At 35.2% G+C, this 11,253-nt stretch overlaps 1 pseudogene; it reads right to left on the bottom strand.

Moving 5' to 3' along the window:
• Positions 1–985: 985 nt before the first annotated feature.
• On the bottom strand, positions 986–2,793 carry LOC102265525 (NADH dehydrogenase [ubiquinone] flavoprotein 2, mitochondrial-like; annotated as a pseudogene).
• Positions 2,794–11,253: the final 8,460 nt, after the last annotated feature.

The following is an 11,253-nucleotide window of genomic DNA, read 5'->3' as shown; positions in this document are numbered from 1 at the left end:
ATACTGTCATCTTGGATACTGACTACAAAGTGAAGAGCTTATTTCAACCCTAAAAACTGTTGGCAGGAAGCAAACTGAGAAAACTCCTCAAATGTCAACATGTGATTGTTATCTGTCATGAAAAGTAAAGGATGATACAGACAGCAGAAATAAAAGAACAAAGGATGAAATCTTTCACAAAAGAAACTTCTGATCTACTATTTTATAGTTATTAGTAACGCTCATATAGGAGCCACAGGATAAATGCTTCAATCTTTCCCCTTATTTCTCAGTATAGTGAGTTTATACACAATATGCAAGAATTTCTGAATATTCTTCCTGAGGATCACTATACATTTCTGATGCTACAAGCAATCTAGGGATTTCTTTTATTTTCAAAAAGGTAATTACGTGAAGGGTAAATATCTCTGTTCAAGGTATTTACTGAATCTCAATCTACTATTTAAATTTTTTATTTCAAGGCACGAGTCAGAATCTTCAAATCTAATTCTGGTTGTACTTTCTCTCTTGTACTTCCTTTCTGGGCTCACTTCCTGGTGTCCTCCACCTTGCTGCAAAGGAAAGGCTCTCCCTGTTTTCAGTTTTGCTAAATTATATGATTTTGCTAAAAATTGTAAAGTTATAAGTTTAAGAATCTTAGGTCTGGTTCTTCATATTAAAATGTGGATTTGGGAAATTCGGAAATTCTTTTGAATAAAGCTTAGATTTTGAGATAATGACTTATGACTTAAAAAATCAGATTTAAAATACATAGAAAATAATTTTCTATGAAAATTCAGTGGTTGAGGTGATATAGACTAAATGACAGATTGAATATGAAAATATTTTAAAATATTATGTTCTTTATGCATGCTGAACTAAGAACCTCACTATATGTGGCTCAATTTTCTGCAAATTATATATTCTGCCAAGTGTTTCTTCCTTTTTTGATAGGAGATTCATACTTTATTTCTCCAGTTGAAATAATTATACAGTTAAATATAAATTAAAGGCCTGGTTGTACAAGAAATCCAGGTCCTTTATGTGGTTCAGTCAAAGAGGTAAGACCTGTGGCTGATTTACATGAGATGCAGTCACTCCTTGGCCCAGGTTTCGGGATTCTGCCAGCCTTGAGTTCATTAATAGTTTCTTCAAAATCCTTAAGTGTCAGATCCTCCTAGTAGTTGTCATTTATTTGAACCATTGGTGGGTTTACACAAGCCCCTAAACATTCCACTTCTATAAGAGTGAAAAGTTTGTCTCTCCAAACTTTATTTCAAGTGTGTTTTTTTTTTTTTTTTTTTTTTTGGGGGGTCTAAATGACCTCCAGTGTGCTGTCAGACTTTCAGTGCATGTGAGGCATAGTAGTGCATACTTAAATATATTTTCCAAGTGGCTTTGCAATATATATTGTCTAAAAGGTTGGTACATCATACACTCTTATTGAAGGTACTTGTAAAATTTCTTCAACCTTGTTCATAGCAGAGTTGGGCAGCCATCCATTTTTTCTTTGAGCTAAATCCAGGATTAGAAGCATAGCATCTGCTTTATGCCCTTTTAGGTGTTGTTGTTCAGTCCTTCAATCATTTCTGAATCTTTGTGACCCCATGAACTGCAGCACACAAGGATTCTCTGACCTTCAATATCTCCCTGAGTTTGCTCAAACTCATGTTCATTGAGTCGATGACACAATCCAACTATCTCATCCTCTTTGCCCCCTTTTCCTCAATCTTTCTCAGCATCAGGGTCTTTTTCAATGTGTTGGTTCCTCGCATCAGAGGTCCAAAATCTTGAAACTTCAGCACCAGTCCTTCCAATGAATATTCAGAGTTGATTTCCTTTAGGATTGACTGGTTTGATCTTGCTGTCCAGGGAGTCTCAAGAGTCTTCTCCAGCACTGTAATTCAAAACCATCAGTTGTTCAGCATTCAGCCTTATGTATGGTCCAGCTCTCACATCTGTACATGACTACTGGAAAAACCATAGCTTTGATTTTACAGACCTTTGCTGACAGAGTGATGTCTCTAACTTATAATATGTGTCTAGGTTTGTCATAACTTTTCTTCCAAGGAGCAAGCATCTTTTTGTTCCATGGCTACATTCACTGTCCACAGTGATTTTGGAGCCCCACAAAAGAAAGTCTATCACTGTTTCCATCATTTCCCCATATATTTGCCCTGAAGTGATGGGACCAGATGCCATGATCTTTGTTTTCTGAACATTGGGTTTTAAACCAGCTTTTTCACTCTTCTCTTTCACTTTGATCAAGAGGTTCTTCGGTTTTCTTCACATTCAGCCATAAGGGTGATGTCATCTGCATATTTGAAGTTATTGATATTTCTCCCGTCAATCTGGATTCTAGCTTGTGCTTCATCCAGCCCAGCATTTCTCATGATGTACTCTGTATGTAAGTTAAATAAGTAGAGTGATAATATACAGCCCTGATATCTTTCTTTTCCAATTTTGGAACCAGTCTGCTGTTCCATGCCCAGTCCTATAAAGACTTCTCAGGAGGCAGGTAAGGTGACCTGGTATTCCCATTTCTTTAAGAATTTTCTACAGTTTGTTGTGTTTCACAAACTCAAAGGCTTTGGCATAGTCAATAAAGCAGAAGTCGTATTTTTGTTTGTTTGTTTAACAATTGTCTCTGTCCTCTTAAGAGTTTTCCACTGTGAAATCAAATGGAATATCTAGGTTATTGTCAGGAGTATCTCTGTGCACGATTAATGCTCCTCCAGCTTCATTCTGCACAGCTGTCTCATACAAATTCCTCAAATGTCTTCTCCACTGGTAAGGCTGGCTGGGTGGGTCCATGGGTCCAGAAAGCCATAGAGATCATGATGGACCAAATTTCCCACCTCCCAAGTAGTTTTTACTTTAATTTTTTAATTATCATTGCATGATATCATGAATAAAAAACTTAATAAAAAATCAGGATATTCAGGTTTTAGTAATAGTTAATTCATAGCTCTTTAACTACCAATATATTTTATGTACTTAACACATGTTTAAGGCAAAACATATTAACAGATTATCTCATTTGTTTTCTTTGATATCCTTTCTATGTCTGAAAGAAAGATATTTGTAACAGATGGGCCCTACAAGTGGCTCTTTAAAATTCTGACTCTATAATCACAGGGCAAATGGCTTATAATTTTAATTTTCAAAACTCCAATATAAACCATAATACCTGACTGCTTTCTACCCTTCTTGAGTTATAGCTAGTTAACAAATAAAACAACAATTTGAAAATTATTCTCTTCATTCTAAAGTTGTATACTTAAAAAAAAAAAAAAAAAAAGCCGGGGGCCATTATGATTATGTACCTCTTTCATTTTATCAAAACTCATTCAAACACTATGGTATATATAAGTAGACAATTCACATAATTTACTTTTACTTATTGATCAGCACACCTGAAATAGTTCCAATCAAGCAAGGACTACAAATAATTTGTATGTGTCTGTGATTGAATTGTTTTTGACATCTTCCTTCCACATTTTAAAAACAATTATAGAATATTTTTAAGCATACCTTGTTATGTATTCCTTCTAAATATCCTATTTCATTAAACTTTCCTCATATTATGTGGGTTCTGTTACTATATGTGAGCATTTTTTACCTAATTATCTTTAAATGTCCTATTTTATTGCAAATTAAATACACGGATGGTATTTGGAAGTTTTTTTTCTTAAGCTTTTTCCTTATGTGTATGGATATTAGGGAAAACTTGGTATTTGGTATTAATTTTAATTCTGATATTAAAGTCCATAAAATTCTGGAAGCTCATCTTCCTTTGGCAATGTTTTCAGTTACAGATAAATATATCTATATCTATATATATATCCATATATCTATATCTATATCTATATTTTTATTGTGGGATCTAGGGCATCTGTTGGAAAAGGAAATGGCAACCCACTCCAGTATTCTTACCAGGAGAATCCCAGGGACAGAGGAGCCTGGTGGGCTGCCATCTATCAAGTAACACAGAGTCGGACATGACTGAAGCAACTTAGCAGCAGCAGGGCATCTGTGATCATCTTACTAGTAGAGAAACTCAGAGACAAATAGAACAGACATTATAGGAAGAAAGAAAGGATTCTGAAGGAATTCTTGTGAATCCATGAATCCTTAATGTCTCATGACAGACATGCCAACATTCAGAGTGTAATAAAAGGAAACTGTCAGCACACCACTCTGGGACTGGCAAGAAGTGGAGATTGTTTAACTTAATTAGCTGGACTTCATCTAAAAACCTTCCAGATGAGGCCAAAAAAACTGCTGTGAGGTGATGAATCATACGTTTTAACCTTAAAATATTCCCTTAATTATAAATACATCATTTTGTAAGGCTATACATTTCAGGTCTGGAGATAGAGCATTCTACATACGGAATTATAATAAACAAATGTATGTCCTTTCCAGGATATCCAGAGAACACTAGTTACTCACAAAGAGAAACATACCATGCAATTTGACTCAGAATAACACAGATGAGAAATTAATCTGCTTTCTATACTCACCAATTCTCATTTAGAAAACTCCTGGGGCATCATTTGATGAGTAGCTAAAAAATTAATTCATAACATATATAACAGATATACTTAATATTCATAAGATGCATTCCCAATATAATACCAAAGTTTTCAATGTAAACATTAAATAGATATATTAGATGACAATTATTTTTTCTGAGGAGTATGAGCATAGATTCTTGTGATATAAAATAGTATTGCCTATTATTTTGTGCATTTAACATACTTAATTAAATATGCATCCTTTTAAGTATAATAAACATAATATATTCCTTCAGCTGCAGGTGATAAACAATGATTTTGTTTTCTACTCTATACAAATAATAACCAGGAAAGTGTCATTTGGCAAAAAATGTGAAGCTATATCTTTGGCAGAAAAGCTATGACCAACCTAGACAGCATACTAAAAAGCAAAGACATCACTTTGCCAACAAAGTTCTATCCAAAGCTATGGTTTTTCCAGTAGTCATATATGGATGTGAGAGTTGGGCTATAAAGAAAGGTGAGCACCGAAGAACTGATGCTTTTGAACTGTGGTGTTGGAGAAGATTCTTGAGAGTCCCTTGGGCTGCAAGAAGATCAAACCAGTCAATCCTAAAGGAAATCAGTCCTGAATATTCATTGGAAGGACTGATGCTGAAGCTGAAACTCCAATACTTTGGCCATGTGATGTGAAGAACTGACTTACCGGAAAAGACCCTGATGCTGGGAAAGATTGAAAGCAGGAGGAGAAGGGGATGATAGAGGATAAGATGGTTGGATGGCATCACGGACTCAATGGACATGAGTTTGAGTAAACTCTGGGAGTTGGTGATGGACAGGAAAGCCTGGCATACTGCAGTCCATGGGGTTGCAAGAGTTAAACACAAGTGAGTGACTGAATTGAGTTGAACTGATGTCTGTGAGGAAGATTTAAATTATATTATCAGATTATATATGGCTTACACAGATTAAGTTATTGTCCATGTGAAGCAACACATTATCAGAGAGAAATTATTTAGTATGTACATTGAAAGTGAAAGAAAGAAAGTGAAGTCACTCAGTCGTGTCCAACTCTTTGCGACCCCATGGGCTGTAGCCTACCAGGCTCCTCTGTCCATGTGATTTTCCAGGCAATAGTCCTGGAGTGGATTGCCTTTTCCTTCTCCAAGTATATACATTATTAGGCCACAAAAACCTCAAGTAATCTCTCCTTTGAAAGAGCCTCTTTTGTCACTGTTTTTTAAACAAGGGACTATTTTTGCTAACTTTAGCTCTAAATTGTACATTAGTCTTTTTTGTTTGTTTGTTTGTTTTTTTAGCATTTTTCCTATTTTTTACATTAATTCTTTTTTTTAATTATTATTTGTTTTTTACTTTACAATACTGTACATTAGTCTTAATTCTTCTTTGCATGTGACAGTTCAGTTTAGATGAGGAAGGTCATAAAACATTAGGTTCTTCTCCTTGCAGTTCTCCTTTCCAGTGTTGTCTGTGTTGGATAGAGGAGCTTCCTGATGACCTGTTGAGTTGGTGGGAAAAATGAATGAATGAATGAACAAATGAATAAACAAATAAAGCCTAAAACTGAAAATATTCCATGAGTGGGAGGGCTGGAGAAAAAGGAATATTTTGAACTTTACATTTACTGAAGTTTGATGAGGTGATGTTTAGGTTCCTTGGGATTCACTTGTGAATTAAGATGGAAGGGTACTACTATACTACTAAGTCACTTCAGTCGTGTCTGACTCTGTGCGACCCCAGAGACAGCAGCCCACCAGGCTCCTCCATCCCTGGGATTCTCCAGGCAAGAGCACTAGAGTGGGTTGCCATTTCCTTCTGCAATGCATGAAAGTGAAAAGTGAAAGTGAAGTCGCTCAGTCCCGTCCAACTCCTGGTGACCCCATGGACTGCATGCAGCCTACCAGGCTCCTCCATCTATGGTATTTTCCAGGCTAGAGTACTGGAGTGGGGTGCCATTGCCTTCTCCGAGATGGAAGGGTAAATTTATATTAAAAAAAAAAAAAAAAGATGAAAGGGTCAAATGTTATTTTTTCTAAGAGTCTCTGAGCCATAGAAATAGGAAATTTGGGCCTTAGATATGATCACTTCTCAAATCTACTCTAAGCAGTATTTAACTAGGACACAAGACCAGGAAGGAAGAATATGTAGTATAGAGAATCTCACATATGCATAAGGGATCTTTCATGTTATATTTACTCAACTTTCAAATCTTTTAAAGTTAGTGGTAAGCCTTAAGAAATATTTTTTGTGATGCTTTTTTTTTTTTTTTTTAATGAATTGGATTATTGGAAAACTTTTAGGTTTTATTGTTTAACAAAGAAATATAGTTGTCATAGGTTATTATTATTTTAAGAGGTAAATATTCCCTATAGAATTTCTCACTAACGTTGGACAAACTATAATAAAAAACAGGCATTACATTTCTTAGAACAGGTCCATTCTTAAGGGATTCATTAAGAAAAGATCATGACATACATTGCATACCTCCTAAAATGTGGACATGTCCCTTCATTCTGTAGTTATCTTTAAGTAGGGTTAAATTAATTAAAATAAAACTATTTGAGACTTGGAAATCCATGCACGAACTGCTAGCTTCTTTATGACATTTTTGAATGTCCTGTGTGCTTTCAAAAACCATTATTAGCATAGTGTCTGTGCCTAATATATTGTAATAGCTCTTACTTAACCCTTGTATACAAGATTAGTGCAAACAATCAATCATTAGTAACAGATTTTAGAAAGAAAATTCTGATGTGTTGATATAAATATATTCCTATAGGCTCATTTTTCACTTGCAAAGACAGAATGTTTAGTTAAAAACCAACCTTATTTAGGAATAGCTGCATTTCTGTCAGAGAGAAAGCTGATAGAAAGATTTGGCAGCTATAGAAATAAGATATGCTCTAGAAGTGGTGTTTATTTTTTCCACACAGATTCCTTCAAGAAATATATATGCCTCATTTTTCATTAGTGTAAAGGAGAAAGAAAAAATCCCTTTCTCTTAGAAAATCCACTGTCACATATATTGGTATTTTTAGTTCCTTAATAAAACCCAGGGATTTGTTCTAAAGAACATCACATTATGGATGTTTCCTTGATAAAATGCAACAGTGAGCTTTAGTTAAACAAAGAATTATGCCTCTTTGTTTCAAGTGAATTTAGTTTAAATATAGTCATTTGAAATATAAGTTTAAGCAGAATTTTAATTAGCTTATAAACCCTGGGATATACTTCTCAGTAATGCTGAGTGTTTTGAGTCTCTACTTTCAGACTTACTTCATATTAATTTTAGCATGATAAGCAACCTTGTCTTTCATGCATTTTAAAGTCAAACAAATAAGATTATTCTTGACTCTAGTCACTTTATATTAACTCTCTGGTACCTGGATATTACCATCTCATCCAGAAGTTCAAAAGGATCCAGTATGGCCTCTGAAAAAGTTCCAAGTTAGAAGGGAACTGAGACATTGATTTGCTAAGAGATAGATGGTTTCTTGGACAACACATCCTGTGTTCAGAGATAGAAGTAAAATATTAAGCATAGCCTCTGTTCAAACTCCTTACATTACAAAGACAGTGTTAGTAAATGTAATAATCTTAGCTGCTCTATTAATTACATAATGTACTAATAAATACTAATAATTATTGAATATCCATTCCAAATATTGCTGTGCTAAGTCTTTACATTTAATTTCTTCATCATCATTCACAACAATCTATGTTTTGTAAATTTTCCAGTGAGGTAAGGAAAATGACAATTATTAAATATTTTACTTAAACATCACTCATCTTGGAAGTGACACAGTAAAGAGTCTGACTGAGGTCTTTTTATGTCTAGAGTTCAAATATTTAACCTCTTTGCCATATTGCAAAAAGACATTTGTTCTGATAATTTGACATACTACTTCTACTACTAATAATAAGCATTTACTACATATTTGCTGATACCCTTCTAAATGATTCCCAATAATTAATTATTGCGTAGATTCTACTATCCCACCAACTACAATCAATAGGACTCATGAGAGTTGTCTTATCAAATATACAATCCTGGTAATATGCCTAATAGCATTATTATGAAAGTCACTCAGTTGTGTCCAACTCTTTGCGACCCCATGGACTATATAGCTCATGGAATTATCCAAGCCAGAATATTGGAGTGGGTAGCCTTTCCCTTCTACAGGGGATCTTCCTGACCCAGGGATAGAACCTAATACTCCCACATGGCAGGTGGATTCTTTACCAGCTGAGCCTCAAGGGAAGCCCCAAAGCATTATAAATGTGTGTATACACACACATACATATATGTGTGTGAATATATATATATATATATATATATATATATATAGTATGCACATAAATATGAACTAGAGTGTTTATAGTACCCCTATTTACAGACGCCACTAACCTGGAAATTGGCCAAACATCCACTGGTTGAATGGATAAATAAATTGTAATGTATTTAAAGGACAGAACACTATACAGCAACATTATGTTGAAATTAATAATTAAATGTTGAATGAAAGAACTGTGCATTTTTCAAAAAAGTACGTGCTAATCAATTTTTATCCAATATAAAAATAAGCAAAGCTAATCTATGTTGTTATAAGTCAAAGTAATTGTAACCCTATGAAATGGGGAAAGGGATTAGAAGAGATATAAAAAGAAGATTTTGAGAAGCTAATAATTTGAGTGGTGATTATTTATCTATCTATATATATCTATAACTATATATATCTATAACCTGACAAAATGTGGTCCACTGGAGAAGGGAATGGCAAACCACTTCAGTATTCTTGCCTTAAGAACCCCATGAACAGTATGAAAAGGCAAAAAGATAGGACAGTGAAAGATGAACTCCCCAGGTCGGTAGGTGCCCAATATGCTACTGGAGATCAGTGGAGAAATAACTCCAGAAAGAATGAAGAGATGGAGCCAAACAAAAACAATACCCCCAAAAAAAAAAATATATATATATACATATATATCCAGTTATAGATGTGACTGGTGATGGAAGCAAGTTCCTATGCTGTAAAGAGCAATATTGCACAAGAACCTAAAATGGTAGGTCTATGAATCAAGGCAGATTGGAAGGGGTAAAATGAGATGGCAAGAGTGAACATCAACATTTTAGGAATCAGTAAACTAAAATGGACTGGAATGGATGAATTTAACTAGGATGACCATTATACCTACTACCGTGGTCAGGAATGCCTTAGAAGAAATGGAGTAGCCATCATAGTCAACAAAAGAGTCCAAAATGCATTACTTGGATGAAGTCTCAAAAATGACAGAATGATCTCTGTTGGTTTCCAAGACAAACCATTCAATATTACAGTAATCCAAGTCTATGCCCCAACCAGTAATGCTGAAGAAGCTGAAGTTGAACAGTTCTATGAAGACCTACAAGACCTTCTAGACTTAACACCCAAAGAAGATGCTCTTTTCATCATAGGGGGCTGAAATGCAAAAGTAGGAAATCAAGAGACAACTGGAGTAACAGGCAAATTTGGCCTTGGAGTATAGAATTAACCAGGGCAAAGGCTAATAGAGTTGTGTCAAGAGAATGTACTGGTTATAGCAAACATCCTCTTCCAACAACACAAGAGAAGACTCTACACATGGACATCACCAGATGGTCAATACTGACGATTGATTGATCATATTCTATGCAGCCAAAGATGGAGAAGCTCTATACAGTCAGCAATATTGGGAGCTGACAGTGGCTCAGATTATGAACTCCTTATTGCCAAATTCAGACTTAAATTGAAGAAAGCAGGGAAAACCACTAGACCATTCAGGTATGACCTAAATTGAATCCCTTAGGATCATACAGTGGAAGTGAGAAATAGATTTAAGGGACTAGATCTGATAGACAGAGAGCCTGATGAACTATGGGCAGAAGTTTGTGACATTGTACAGGAGAAAGGGAGCAAGACCATCTCTAAGAAAAAGAATGCAAAAAAGCAAAACGGCTGTTTGAGGAGGCCTTACAAATAGCTATGAAATGAAGAGAAGCGAAAAGCAAAGGAGAAGAGGAAAGATATACCTATTTGAATGCAGAGTTCCAAAGAAGAGCAAGGAGAGATAAGGGAGCCTTCCTCAGTGATCAGTCCAAAGAAACAGAGGAAACCAATGGAATGGGAAAGAAAAGAGATCTCTTAAAAAATTTTTGGAAATATCAAGGGAGCATTTTATGCAAAGAAGGCCTCAATAAAGGACAAAAATGGCCTCAAAAAAAGGATGAAAATAGAATATATTAAGAAGAGGTTGTAAGAATACATGGAAAAACTGAACAAAAAAGATTTTCACAACCAAGATAATCATGATGGTGTGATCACTCACCTAGAGCCAGACATTCTAGAATGTGAAGTCAAGTGGGCGTTAGAAAGTATCACTATGAACAAAGCTAGTGGAGGTGATGGAATTCCAGTTGAGCTATTTCAAATCCTGAAAGATGATGCTGTGAAAGTGCTGAACTCAATATGCCAGCAAATTTGGAAAACTCAGCAGTGGCCACAGGACTGGCCAAGGTCAGTTTTCATTGCAATCACAAAGAAAGGCAATGCCAAAGACCATTCAAACTACCCCACAATGACACTCATCTCACATGCTAGTAAAGTAATATTCAAAATTCTCCAAGCCAGGCTTCAACACTATATGAACCGTGAACTTCCAAACATTCCAGGTGGTTTTACAAAGGGCAGAGGGACCAGATATCAAATTGCCAACA

Source organism: Bos mutus, chromosome 15 (assembly GCF_027580195.1).
Source record: "Bos mutus isolate GX-2022 chromosome 15, NWIPB_WYAK_1.1, whole genome shotgun sequence".
Lineage (NCBI taxonomy): Eukaryota > Metazoa > Chordata > Mammalia > Artiodactyla > Bovidae > Bos > Bos mutus.
Note: the sequence above shows the minus strand (reverse complement) of the source record. Positions and strands in the feature narration are given on the sequence as shown.